Source organism: Primulina tabacum, chromosome 15, assembly GCF_025594145.1.
Source record: "Primulina tabacum isolate GXHZ01 chromosome 15, ASM2559414v2, whole genome shotgun sequence".
NCBI classification, from domain to species: Eukaryota; Viridiplantae; Streptophyta; class Magnoliopsida; order Lamiales; family Gesneriaceae; genus Primulina; species Primulina tabacum.
The window spans coordinates 5,918,358-5,932,519 of NC_134564.1; the positions used below are offsets into that span (position 1 = coordinate 5,918,358).

The following is a 14,162-nucleotide window of genomic DNA, read 5'->3' on the forward strand; positions in this document are numbered from 1 at the left end:
ATCATTCTCAAACAATTCAAAATAACAATCATATACAGTAGCCTACTAAACTCATGCAACTACAAATTTCTGACACAGATGTCGTTCTCAGCCAACTTGTCACGGACTTCACTGTGCTAGGATCAACAGATATATCATCTTCAGATATAACAAGCCCCGAATATAATCTGTCTTAATCAAGATTCACAATTCAATAGTTTCTGCATACTAATTTCCAGTTCTCAGAATATTCAATACAATACTCAGATATTCAACAAAATCAGCCATATTCTTCGAATATAACAGAATATCATAGATCAACTAATCAGAAAATCATCAAAATATCCTGAACACAGAGTTTATCAACTCACTAACATAGTTAATACATCCCCAAAGAGAAACATTCAATCAGATGTAACTCTCAGCTAGTAAATCTTCTACCTGATTTTTCAAATCCTTAAATTCAATCGGTATCATTCGGTACAGGTGTTTTAAAATAAAACAGTACCTGGTATAAATTCAAGGCTGAAATCAAACCCGGAGTCTCATCTGGGGAACACATCAGTAACTCTCATGTCACTGGCAAATCAGCCAATGATGGACTCAACTTCAGTAAATCAACTGAATACATAAGGAGTCCCTCTGCTTCTTTCTGTAATGATCGAGTCATAGATAATACAAATATCAAAGGAATTCTAAATCTAGAATCCTTACCGTATAATATTCCTGCTTCGGCCATTTCAGGTCCGAATCTTACCATCTTTCGGAATCAGTCTATGGTAACTCTGTACTTGATCAGTATATCAATATCAATAATGCAGTCATACTCAGACAACACAAGTACAATACAAGTTAACTCAGTCTCATTCTCATCTCACTGTAGTATACGATGTTTCACAGAGTTCACTAGTATCAAAACTCTCCCCAAACGGTAAAGAGATAAAATACTACAGCAGACACTAACTCAACAGATAAAGCTATACATCAATGCAGTTCATTCAGAAATCATACATAGGATGTACGAGAATCTCTCAATACATACACAGAATAATCATAAAAGAACATTTACCTGCCACTATGTCATCAAGTGCATCCTGGGTTTGTTCCTTGGTCACTGCCACTACTCTACCTTCCTTCTGGCCTTGGTCGTGTCTGAGTAGGGGGTGGTTGGAAGGAGCGAACAACAGATGATGGTCTATCAGTCTGAGTCACTGATCTAGATGATTCTGCTCCCTGAAATCTTCAGGAACCTCTCTGTGGACATACTCTCGCAAAATGTCCTGATCGTTTGCAGATGCGGCAACTACCAAACACTCCTTGGCATTGCTCGGTGGGATGTGTCCCTCCGCAAGTGTTACAATAGATCCTGGTGTAACTCTGACTAAAACCACTGGAATTAGACGAAGCGCTTCCTAACTTCTTGAGCTGTTTCTTTCGGGCTTTCAAATAGTCTTTCTTTCCACCACTGCTACTACCAGTCTCAAGTCCGAGAGGTGGTTGCTGTGGTCTCGATGTTGGAGGCACAAACGAAGCTCATTTCTGTCTCATCAGACTGGCTTCGGCTCTCTTGGCTCTACTCAGAGAATTTGCAAAATTATAGGGTCTGCCTGTGTTTACTAATGTCAATATCTCAGGATTCAATCCCTTAACAAACTGATCAGTCACAGCTTCATTCATTCTCAGCCATGTGAGGAGCAAAAAGTAGCAAGGTAGAAAATTGAGCAACATATTCTTCAATGTTTAGCTGACCCTGTTTCAAATTATCAAATTCTGTCCTCTTATCTTCTCGGTACGAAACTGGGAAAAATCTTCGATAAAATTCCACTTTAAAGAGTCCACACGTAATCATTGTACCACGCTGTTCTAAAGCTTCCTTGGTTGCAATCCACCAGCTCTTTGCGACCTCCTATAACTGATGCCCAATCAGTTTAACTCTACGTTCATCTGAGTACTCAAGTGAATCAAACAGTATCTCTATATCATCTATCCAGTTCTCACAATGAACAGTCGTCTCAGTACCATTCAGAATCGGCGGTGTTAATGACTGAAACCTCTTCAACTGTATTTCCATCGGAGTTTCTGACACATCCATCTGATCAATCAAAATTCTATCCCTGTTCTGGGATTCTTCGAGGAGGTATATCTGATGACTACAAGAGTTAGCAATCACATGAGACAAATCCGTCTCAGTCCTTTTCTGATCAGCTTACCTCTGATCAAGAATCGGTTCTGATTCATTCTCAAATAATACACATTACCAAATCAACTCAGATATTCAGGTAACATGTATCTTCAAAAACAGTAAATCATTCTAGCATTCAAAAGCAAGGAAAGAAGACTCATTCTACCCCGCTCACTAGCTCCTATCTCAGTCTCAAGAACCTACAGTTCTAGACCTATTGCTCTGATACCACCTGCTGTGGGGACCCGGACGCTAATTCATGTCTTAATCATTATTAATGTCAAATATAACAATTAAGGAAAGTGAGACTAATTTTTTTCTTTTTAAATTATAAATGCGAAAACGTAATAATAACCTATCTGATATACATGTCAAGAGGAAAGTACAAGTCATGTACTACATGTCACTATCTCAACTAGGTTCAACGACTATACATCCAGTGCTGAATCCTATTCTGCTTCTGGGCCCAGATCTCCATGCTAACTATAATCTCTCATCCTCTTCCTGATCCTGATCATGTCCCACCTGTTGTCACGCACACATACAAACAAGACAACAGCCGGATAACTCCGGTGAGAATTACATTCCCAGTATAAATCATGTATTCATGCATTTCATATAAACAGATATAACAGCATGAAACAGATATTCATAACATGTATCAAAATCAGATACATGAATCAATACAAACTCCGAATCACACTCCGTGATTCTTAGACTCTGACTCGACTCATCCTAATCTAGGGATCCCGATCGGAATAACAACATACACCCACATATACTCCCGATCGGGGTGGTGGTACGTTCTTATTCAAGGACTTTGGCTCTTTCCATATCGAACATCAGTAATAGAAGAAACTCCTAATTCTATCCACTTCGATATAACCAAACATCCGGTGTCTTGACCTATCCGTCACAGACTAGGCACATCCGCCCTGGCATATCGGCCAATCATCTAGGCGTATCATCCCTGGAATATCCTGCCAAACCTCTATGACAATGTGCAATGGCCCAGTGACGATTCCATCACTATCGGGCACCTCTGTCACGAGATCAATCGTCTAAGACTAGGCGTATCAGCCTATGACTCAATACATAAATCAATAGATCAAAGATAGCAATCACATCAATTGCAAATATCAATGTAATAAGATGAAGTATGTGATTTTGGGAAACTCAAGTCGAATCGGACTCGAGTTGTGCAATCACGCATCAACATCAATTTATACCTTTCGTTTCGTTCTGTCGATCTGCCTCTGTCGAAGTCTCGAAGTCGAAGCTATCAATGTCACTCAATCTGAAATGACGTATCGAGAAATACAATATCAATATGCAACTCAATTCAAAATCTGTTCTGATCAATATCAAGTCAAGACATACTCTGATCAATGTCAATGATACAACGATACAATCTCAATCAATACTGAATCTGATCAATACCAATCTACTGATGTTTCGACGGCATAATAATACAATCTCGATAACCCCGTCAATCTCAACATCACAGATATAATATCACAACTCATAATCGATATCAATACACTCATAATCTTCAAGAATAACAGGTCATGATATCAAATCTGTACAATCTCAATCATATCGCTTCATAAAATCGTAACAATTATATAAACAATCCGTTCTTCGATCTAACTTCAATTATATACTGATCAGTATACCCAGAACACAATATATCAGTCAAATGATAATTCCCCCAATATCATAATTTCAAAGCATGTCAAAACGTAACAAAACTTACGTCCTATTGTAGCTGTCGTCGCTAGGAACTCGGTACTGAAGTCGGATTCAAAAAATCAGACGGTTCAGAATCTCTCTAGCCGTTCCGTTTCTTTTCCCTGAATTCTGAGGAACAAATCGTTATATATATATATATATATATATATATTGCATGCCAAACTACGTGTCATTTGTTATATATATATATATATATATATATATTGCTTGTCAAACTACGTGTCATTATTTTTTTCATACACATCGATTGGCGCTCGGGCGGTCAAAAATATCCGCCTGGGAGAGAAAGGTTCGGCCTTCTTGTATTATTGAATGGCGCTCGGGTGGTCAAAAACTTCCGCCCGGACGCGAGCTGCTCGGCTTTCTTCCATTAGACAATGGCGCTCGGGCGGTCAAAAACTTCCGCCCGAGCGCCGAACCTTCGGCCCAAATTTGTACATTTCATATGCTTTGCCCAATCTGGTCTCGGAATGGCCCGGCTATAATCACATCGGTTCATAATCTATAATCCCAAATTAACATAATCAAAATTTCGGGCATTACAGAAGAGGTCTTGGAACAAGCCGTGATCCCGTCTTGTGTCTGCTTCACTCCTGCCTTGACAAAACAGAAGAGGTCTTGGAACAAGATGTGATCACGCTTTATATCTGATTCACTTCTGCCTAATTGTGACAACATGGAGCTCGAATTTAAGGCTTAAAATACAATAATTAAAAATCTTAATTGTGTTATTTTATTTTTTGAATATTTTGAGAAAAAATAAAGATTTTTAAAATTAAGATAAGGAAAAATTTGATAGGGTTTTTATTCTTTAAAAACTCAATCTTCCTTATGGATAGAGGATTATATCAAGTAAGAGAAATTATTTTGGAAGAAGATTATTCTTTATCCTCCATCTCCTATATACACAAGAAAAAGACTACAATCTTGGAGGAGACTTTTGGGGATCATCAAGACGGAAAGAACAAGAAGAGAAGACGCATTGGACGAGAAGATTCACGCATCATCACTGAGATTTCTTATTCTTATTTTTATTTCCTTTATTTCATGAATTCAAACATTAGATTGTTGTCAAATTTTGATTTTATGGAGTAGTCGCCATATGATTGGGACCACGATAGAGCCGAACTTGTGATTGTTGTTCATTGAAAACAACAATCACAAGTTGACTTCATATCAGAGATAGTTGAAATTAAATTGTGCAGACTGGACTGAATATCTTCTATCGTAGTATCAGTAGCCGTTGGTATTTGAGGAAATAGGGCTTTAGATGATTCTGGTTCTTGCCCCTTGTCTTATTCATTGAAAATTACCAAGGCCCTATTTGTTGATTCCGTCACAACTGTAACTATTTCTGAAATAATTTCTTCAACAACCTCCTGTTGAGGTTCTTGAGGTTGGGTGGAGGTATGAGCAGCAGTAGAGCTGGCAGGCTCTTTAGTTGGTTTGTCAGCTGACATTTCAGTTGGCACTTCTTCAGTTGGTTCTAAGTGCAACTGAGTCATGTCAGCTTCAGTTTGAACTCCTTGTTCAGTCGCGGCAGGCGACTGAACTTGTTCTACAACTTCTGGTATTACAGCCTCTGAGGCTGATTGTTCATTATTGATTAGGTATTCAACTGGTTCATTAGTTATATCATTCATCTAGATGTCAGCGGCAGCTGATTGTATTACTTCATGGACGTTTGCCAGTGACAACTCAGGTTCAGAGTATAGTTTAATACCAGCTGGAGGAAATTGTAGAGTAGAAGATAACGGCTGAGCATCCTTGGAAGAAAGATCAGTTGCTTGCTCAGATTGTTCAGCAACTGCTTCCTTGGATGGCTCTGGCTGATGAGTTGAGGGTTCAGCATGTTCTTCTTATGAACTTTGGGAATTTGCTGGAATAATCAGTTCTTGTCCTATTTCAAAATCTTTGATATTCATCTGCAATGATATAAGATCCATGTCCAGCTGATCAAAAACTGCTTTGTCATTTAATGTAGTTGGACTGATAGGATCATAGTTCTTGCATAACTGAGCTATGACTTGAGCTAGCTTTTTGACACGTATGAGATCAAAGAAGTAATTCCTCCTTTCCAGTGTTTGAGCAATTGAGACAGCTTTAACTATCTTGAGGACTATTGTTTCCAAAGCGATGAATTTTTCCAAAACTGATTTCTTCTGCAATCGCTTGGCAAACACTTCAGTCATGAATTTGACCAATTAATTATATGCTTTCAACTTGGATTCAGAAAACTCATTGATTTCTTCCCGTATTAAATCAATATGAGTCTGAATCGGGTTGGTTGGTCTGAGCTTTTCAATCATCAACAATTACTGGGGTGTATTTCATTCCCCCTGAACTCATGACTGGTATAGGACCAAAAAGATCCATATGTAGCAGTTCTAAACATCTGGAGGAAGACTTATTACCCTTGTTTTTAAATGAAGACCTTACTTGTTTATCAAACTGACATGCTGAACAAATTTTGTCTTTTGAAAAATCTACTTTAGGAAGACCAGTTACAAGATCATGGTTACTCAGATGAACAATAGACTTAAAGTTCAAGTGGTTCAACCGTTTATGCCACAACCAGTTTTTAGAAGATTTTGAAGCTACAAACATGTTGGTGCATTAGGTTGATTAGTCCAACTCACTTTATAAGTGTTACCACAACGATCACCAGTTATTATTATTTCATCAATTGAGCTCTTAACTGTGAACGTGTGTTTATTGAATTGAACTGACAAATTATTGTCGCATAACTTACTGATGCTAATCAAATTATACTTCAAATTTTCAACCAGTAAGAAAGACATCTTTAATAATGATGTTATCGTGGATAAGCTTACCTTATCCATAGTTCCATCTTTAGAGTTGTCTCCAAAACTGATGTTTGGACCAGAATATTTGATTAGTTTCGATAACAAATGTGCATCCATTGTCATATATCGCAAGCATCCGCTGTCCAAGTACCAAATTGAGTCTTTTGTTGTACCTGTCACCAGCTATCACACACAATATATAATCTTGGTACCCATATCTAATTGGGTCCTAAACTGATTAGTCCTTTAGGAACCCAGATTTGGATCAGTCTGACTAAATTTCCAGTCGATGTGTTCCAAATTATTTTCCCTGACTTGTGTGTGTTAGGTGTGAGGTGTGTGGATGAAGCAATATGATTGCTACCCTTTTTCAACCGCTTGTTCACTTGATATCTCTTCTGAACTGACTTATAGTTGTAATAGTTGTAATAAATGTAATAATTGTAATATTCATCCTTAAAATTATGATTTTTAGAGCTTAATCTTTTAGATGACCAGCTTTTTGAATCAGTTGAACTCTTTGAGCTATATCCAATTCCAAACTGTTTAGCTTTGTTCTTATGTTCAATCGGTTGGATGATACGTTTACTTAGTTCAAAAATTTCTTGTACCACTGTTGATTTCAAAAAGTTAATTTATTTCCCTTAGTGTTCATTCAACTTTGGCATTGTATCACTTGCAGAGGTCAATGCTATTGAAGCCTAAACCAGTTTTATCATCAACTGATTTTTGCATACCCCACATCTCAGTCAGCGTGACTGATGACTTGTTCCATGTTTGAATCAAATCAGCTTGTATTGAAATTTCAGTTTTTGATTGTTGAATCAAGAATTGGCACTCAGTCATTTCAAATTTTTGCTTAGCAATCTCCTTTTTAGACTCAATGATATAGGTGGGTTTTACTTGTTTTTCATATCATGTTTTGTCCCATTGTGTTGCATTTATCGTTTAGATTCATGCATTTTGTGTTGTTTTGGCATAATTTATGTTTTATTGTTGCTCATGTGTCTCGTGTGTGAAAATGCAGGAGATTTGTGAATAAAATGAAGGAAATGCATCATGTGCGAGAGACCTCGCCCGGGCGCCTGCAAGGTGTGAAAAAGGAGATTTTTGCGAAAGTTATACGCCCGGGCGAAAACTTTTGTCCGCTCGGGCTCGCCGAGAATAAAATTATTACAAGATTTGCGAAAGTGCACTTGAAATTTTAGAAAGATTCTTGGCCAATGTTTTCCCTTATTTCTGAATGGGGAAGGATATGGAAGGACTATTGAACGAAATTAGGGATCATTCATCATTCTTGAGCAGCCACCACAAGCCTTGGAGAGGATTTCACGCTCGGATTGAAGATTCGAAGATTTTCGGGCATCGTCTTTGCGTTTTTCGTCAAATCTAATATTTCTAACTTAGTTTTTTATCTTTTAAACATTGTTGTGTTTATGTTTATTATGAATTCGAGTAACTAAACTAAAATATTTGTTGGGATTTAAGGGGATCCTACCCCAAACTTTGATTTAGTAAATTTATATTTCGATTGTCGCTTTATTCTTGAATGTGCTACTGTTTTGCATTGTGTTGTTAGAGCGTAGCTAACTTTAACAACGTTTTTAAATTGCGAGTAGTTCGAGAGAATAGCTTGTGATAGGAACGAGAAGCATAGTCCGTTGATCTACAATTTACATAGATATATGAAATTGGACACTCGCCGATAGTCATAGTTCATTCGGACGAAAACTAGGGGATTTCATGGATCGATTTGCGATTCACTCTTGATAAATAATTAAAGACATTTAATTACTTCACTGAGTAGAATTAGTTTGGCATAGCTCGAGAGAGTGTGTTCAATTGAATAGGAAATCCTGTCGGAAGCTTAAATCACTATCGAACGAATTAATTAATTAAAAAGGGGTAGGTGAACTGAAATTCCCAACAAATTCATTTCTTATTGAATTTTAATCAATCATTCTAGATATTACATCACATTTTTTAATTCCTGAATCTTTTATTTACATGTTTATTTGAGCATGGTAGTAATAATCAATCAATCAAATTTTCGTTGCTAAAGATTTGATAACTAGAAAGAATAATTGTCAAATACAGTCTTCAGTGGAACGATACTCGTACTCACGTACATTATACTATTACTTGACATTGTGCACTTGCGATTAATTTTGAGCATACAAAACCATATTTTTATTAAATGCTCCACATGCAAGTTTTTCTCGATCAAGTTTTTGACGCCGTTGCCGGGGACTGTTAATTCACAATTTATTTTTAGTTTTTTTCTTTAGCATTGTTTTATTTTTCTTGAGCTAACACTCCATATTCTAGTCCAGATATCTTTTCCAGTGCATCCAAAGTCACTTGACGTGGAGCTTGAGCAGTTTGACCCTGAAATTGAAAGAACTTTCCGCAGAAGAAGACAGCAACAGAGACTGAAAGAACTGATGGAGAGGCACGAGCACGAGCATGAGGAGGAACACCATGATGATAGACATGTTGAGATGCCACACCGCATACCGATGCCAGTGTGAGGCCTATTGTGCGGGCAAACCACTTTGAAATCAAGCCATCTATAATTCAGATGATTCAGAATACAGTCCAGTTTGGAGGATCTGCAGTAGATTACCCAAACACGCACATCGCAGATTTTCTTGAAATTTGTGATACTTTAAATTTAATGGAGTTTCTGATGATGCTGTTAGGTTGCGTTTATTTCCTTTCTCATTACGTGACAAAGCTAAAGCATGGTTAAATTGTTTACCTGTAGGTTCGATTACAACGTGGGAGGACATGGCGAAGCCGTTTCTCATCAAATATTTTTGCCAATCTAAGACTATGAAGCTGCGGGCAGACATCACCACATTTGCTCAATTCGAGCAGGAGTCTTTATATGAGGCATGGGAGCGCTTCAAAGATCTATTACAAAAATCTCCTCATCACGAACTGCCCACTTGGGTTAGTCGTTCAAACCTTTTATTATGGCTTGCTTACTCTTAATCGTACTATGATAGATGCTGCTGCTTGTGAAAATCTCTTGCGAAAAACTGCTGAGGAAGGATACGAGTTATTGGAGGAGATGGCTGCTAGCAGATATCATCCTCAATTTGAAAGGAACAACCAGCGAAGAAGTGCAGGAGTTCACCAGGTAACTGACCTTTCCGCTATTACTGCACAACTTGATATCTTGAACTGGAAGTTGGCTGGTTTGAATATGGGTGGCACGGGTATGCGTCTTTAAGAGATATTTTGTGAAAAATGCGGAGGAGAACACTATGTTAAGGACTGTCAAGACAGTGGTCGTTTTTATGTGCCAGAAGGGGCACCTGTGAATCAAGTGGGAGTCCAAAACCATCCAAGGAATGATCCGTACTCAAACACATTCAATCCTGGATGGAGGCAACATCCCGACTTCTCATGGGTGGTCAAAATAGTCAGAATCAACCACAGGGAGGACAACAATATGGGAAACCACCAATGTACAGATCTGATCCTCCTAGAGAAGAAAAGTCCAATTTAGAGCAGATGATGTCTAAGTTCATCTCATCTACTGAAACTAGACTCCAAAACCAAGATGCATCGATAATGGGGCTAGAGAATCAGATTGGACAGTTAGCAAAGATGATAGCAAGTAGAGAGTCAGGCACCTTGCCAAGTAACACAGAAACCAATCCAAAAGAGCAAGTGAAGGTCATCGAGTTGAAGAGTGGGAAAGTTATAGAGTCCAAGGAAAAGGAAAGAAGTCAAGTACCGGAGGAACATACTGATTCATCAAAAGGTAAGTCTTCTAACTCAACACCAGCACCAACTGCACAATCTAAAATCGTTATCCCTCCACCTTTTCCTGCAGCATTGAGAAAGGCGAAATTAGATGCGCAATTCGGTAGGTTCTTAGAAGTATTCAAGAAATTGCACATCAATATTCCTTTTGCTGATGCTTTGATGCAAATTCCAAGCTACGCTAAATTTCTGAAGGACATCTTAGCAAACAAGAGAAAATTGGAGGATCACATTACGGTTAATCTAACTGAAAAGTGCTCTGCTTTGGTGCAAAACAAGATCCCACTGAAACTTAAGGATCAGGGAGTTTTTCTATTCCTTGCATGATTGATGATGTTGTTTTTCAAAAATCTTTTTGTGATCTTGGTGCGAGTATTAATCTTATGCCTTTGTCTGTGTTTAGAAAACTTGGATTGGGAGAACCTAAGCCAACAAGGATGTCTTTACAGCTAGCAGACGGATCTGTCAAGTATCCACGGGGAGTTATTGAGGATGTGCAAGTGAAAGTGGGCAAATTCATTTTTCCTGCAGATTTCGTGGTGCTCGAGATGGAGGAGGATATGGAGATGCCTTTGATTTTGGAGAGACCGTTCCTTGCAACTGGCAAGGCTTTAATTGATGTGCGGGATGGGAAGTTGAAACTGAGAGTGGGAAAAGAGAAGATTACTTTTAACGTCTTTAAGGCACTTAAGCGCACACTGCATTCTGATAGTTGTTATAGAGTTGATGCTTTTGATTCTCTTGTGTCTAACTATGTGCAGGATGTTCTTAGGAACCCTTTGGAAACCACTCTCACTACTGAATTAAGAGAATACGAATTGGATGTAGAGAAAGCCAAAATAGTGGCATACCTCAATGCCAACCAGCAATGTAAGAGGCCGATAAGGATGAGATTAGAGGACTTGGGGGATCGAAGAGACTTGATCCCTCAGAAGTTAAGCCTAGAGGAGCCACCAACTCTGGAGCTCAAGTCATTACCTCCACATCTGAAATACGTCTATCTAGGTTAGAATAATAAACTTCCTATGATCATTTCTTCTTATTTGACAGATGTGATAGAGGACAAACTGCTGAAAGTCTTGAAAGCGCACAAGAGTGCATTTGCATGGAAAGTGGCCAATATCAAAAGGATCGATCCATCAATCTGTATGCACAAGATATTAATGGAAGAAAAGTACTCACCCCTTGTGCAACCTCAGAGAAGATTGAATCCAAAGATGCAAGAGGTAGTAAAAGCAGAAACTATCAAACTCGTTGATGCAAAATTTGAAGCTGGCGTCATTCCCCCGGAGGAGTACGAGAAGGATGATCATTGAGAGGGGAGTCACTTATGTTTTTTTTATTTCTTACATTTTGTTTAGGTCATTTTATTTATTTCTGTTTTTGTTTCATGCTTAGGTTATATTACATCCATTTTGTTTTGCACTATCTGTCTCTTTTTCTATCGTCTGTTGCATTGGGGACACTGTTCGACTTTAGTATTGGGGGTGGATGGGTGTTGTTTTGTGTGTTCATTTTTTGTGCTTTGTTGATTTTATTTGTTGGCATTTAGTTTTAGTCGTTTTGCATTGGTGTGTGTGTCAGCCGACAGTGTTCGAAGTAGTACGTGTTAGCCAAGGATGATTAAGAAGTGATGAGACATGCCTTGTCGGTTGTAAACTCGCACTTATTTAGCACATACTGTGGTGAAGACATGAAGTTTTATTTAAAACATTGAATTCTATTTGCACGAATGTTAGAACTAGAAGTATGCATGATAAGATGGTGAAAATTTAAAACCAAAGTGGGGAACGAAGAGGTTTGAAGGTGTGAATTGAGCTTGACTATATTTTCTTGAATCGAAATAGTTATCAACAGCGTTAAAAAAGAGAACAATGGAGATGCAAGGTGTGAGGGAGCCGAATAAAGGAATGAAATCATATTCCTGGCTAAAGTTGGAGATATAAGGTGAATAAAGGAATGAAATCCTATTCCTTGCTAAAATTGTAAAACACATGGATTTGAATCTGAAATGAAAGGTTCTAACACAATCCTTTTATTACTGTATTCCAATTCAGTCAGGAAAAAAAAGAGAAGCTGCGAGTGATTACTGAGTGCAGAGGAATAGAGGAAGGTAAGATTCACACTAACAGGCCGATTTAAATCTCTGATAATGGTTGAGAATGGATCCCTCTGTCATTTATGATGCTAGAACTAACGACACACACATACACGTTCAGGTTTTATTTGAAACAATGTCTAGACCAAAGAAAGTGCGAAGAGTTGTGTTTTTGTATTGATCAAACAAGGGAATATGTTGAGTTTCGCTGAGGCTACTTGATGACTATGAAGTCACTGTCGAGCTACTTTGTGTCATGTTCCATTTTGTCTTGTCACCTATTCTGCTCGAGGACGAGCAAAAGTTTAGCATTGGGGGGTTGATATAGGTGTGTTTTACTTGTTTTTCATGTCATGTTTTGTTCCACTGTGTTGCATTTATCGTTTAGATTCATGCATTTTGTGTTGTTTTGGCATAATTTATGTTTTATTGTTGCTCATGTGTCTCGTGTGTGAAAAAGCAGGAGATTTGTGAATAAAATGAAGGAAATGCATCATGTGCGAGAGACCTCCGCCCGGGCGCAGATTTATGTCCGCCCGGGCGCCTGCAAGGTGTGAAAAAGAAGATTTTTGCGAAATTTATCCACCCGGGCGGAAACTTATGTCCGTCCGGGTGCGCCGAGAATAAAATTATTACAAAATTTGCGAAAGTCATCCGCCCGGGTTTGTCCGATTTCGTCCCTTATTTCTGAATGGGGAAGGATATGGAAGGACTATTGGACGAAATTAGGGATCACTCATCATTCTTGAGCAGCCACCACAAGCCTTGGAGAGGATTTCGCGCTCGGATTGAAGATTCGAAGATTTTCGGGCATCGTCTTTGCGTTTTTCATCAAATCTAGTATTTCTAACTTAGTTTTTATCTTTTAAACATTGTTGTGTTTATGTTTATTATGAATTCGAGTAACTAAATTAAAATATTTGTTGGGATTTAAGGGGATACTACCCCAAACTTTGATTTAGTAAATTTATATTTCGATTGTCGCTTTATTCTTGAATGTGCTACTGTTTTGCATTGTGTTGTTAGAGCGTAGCTAACTTTAACAACGTTTTTATATTGCGAGTGAGTTCGAGAGAATATCTTGTGATAGGAACGAGTAGCATAGTCCGTTGATCTACAATTTACATAGATATATGAAATTGGACACGCGCCGATAGTCATAGTTTATTCGGACGAAAACTTGGGGATTTCATGGATCGATTTGCGATTCACTCTTGATAAATAATTAAAGACATTTAATTACTTCACTGAGTATAATTAGTTTGGCATAGCTCGAGAGAGTGTGTTCAATTGAATAAGAAATCCTGTCGGAAGCTTAAATCACTATCGAACGAATTAATTAATTAAAAAGGGGTATGTGAACTGAAATTCCTAACAAATTCATTTCTCATTGAATTTTAATCAACCATTCTAGATATTACATCTCATTATTTAATTCCTGAATCTTTTATTTGCATGTTTTCTTGAGCATGGTAGTAATAATCAATCAATCAAATTTTCGTTGCTAAAGATTTGTTAACTAGAAATAATAATTATCAAATACAGTTTTCAGTGGAATGATACTCGT

At 37.9% G+C, this 14,162-nt stretch overlaps 1 non-coding gene across 1 annotated transcript; it reads right to left on the bottom strand.

Annotated features, from left to right (window-relative positions):
* Positions 1 to 9,559: 9,559 nt before the first annotated feature.
* On the bottom strand, positions 9,560 to 9,665 carry LOC142528160 (small nucleolar RNA R71). Its single transcript, XR_012815641.1, has one exon. It is a non-coding gene; the product is annotated as a small nucleolar RNA R71 (small nucleolar RNA).
* Positions 9,666 to 14,162: the final 4,497 nt, after the last annotated feature.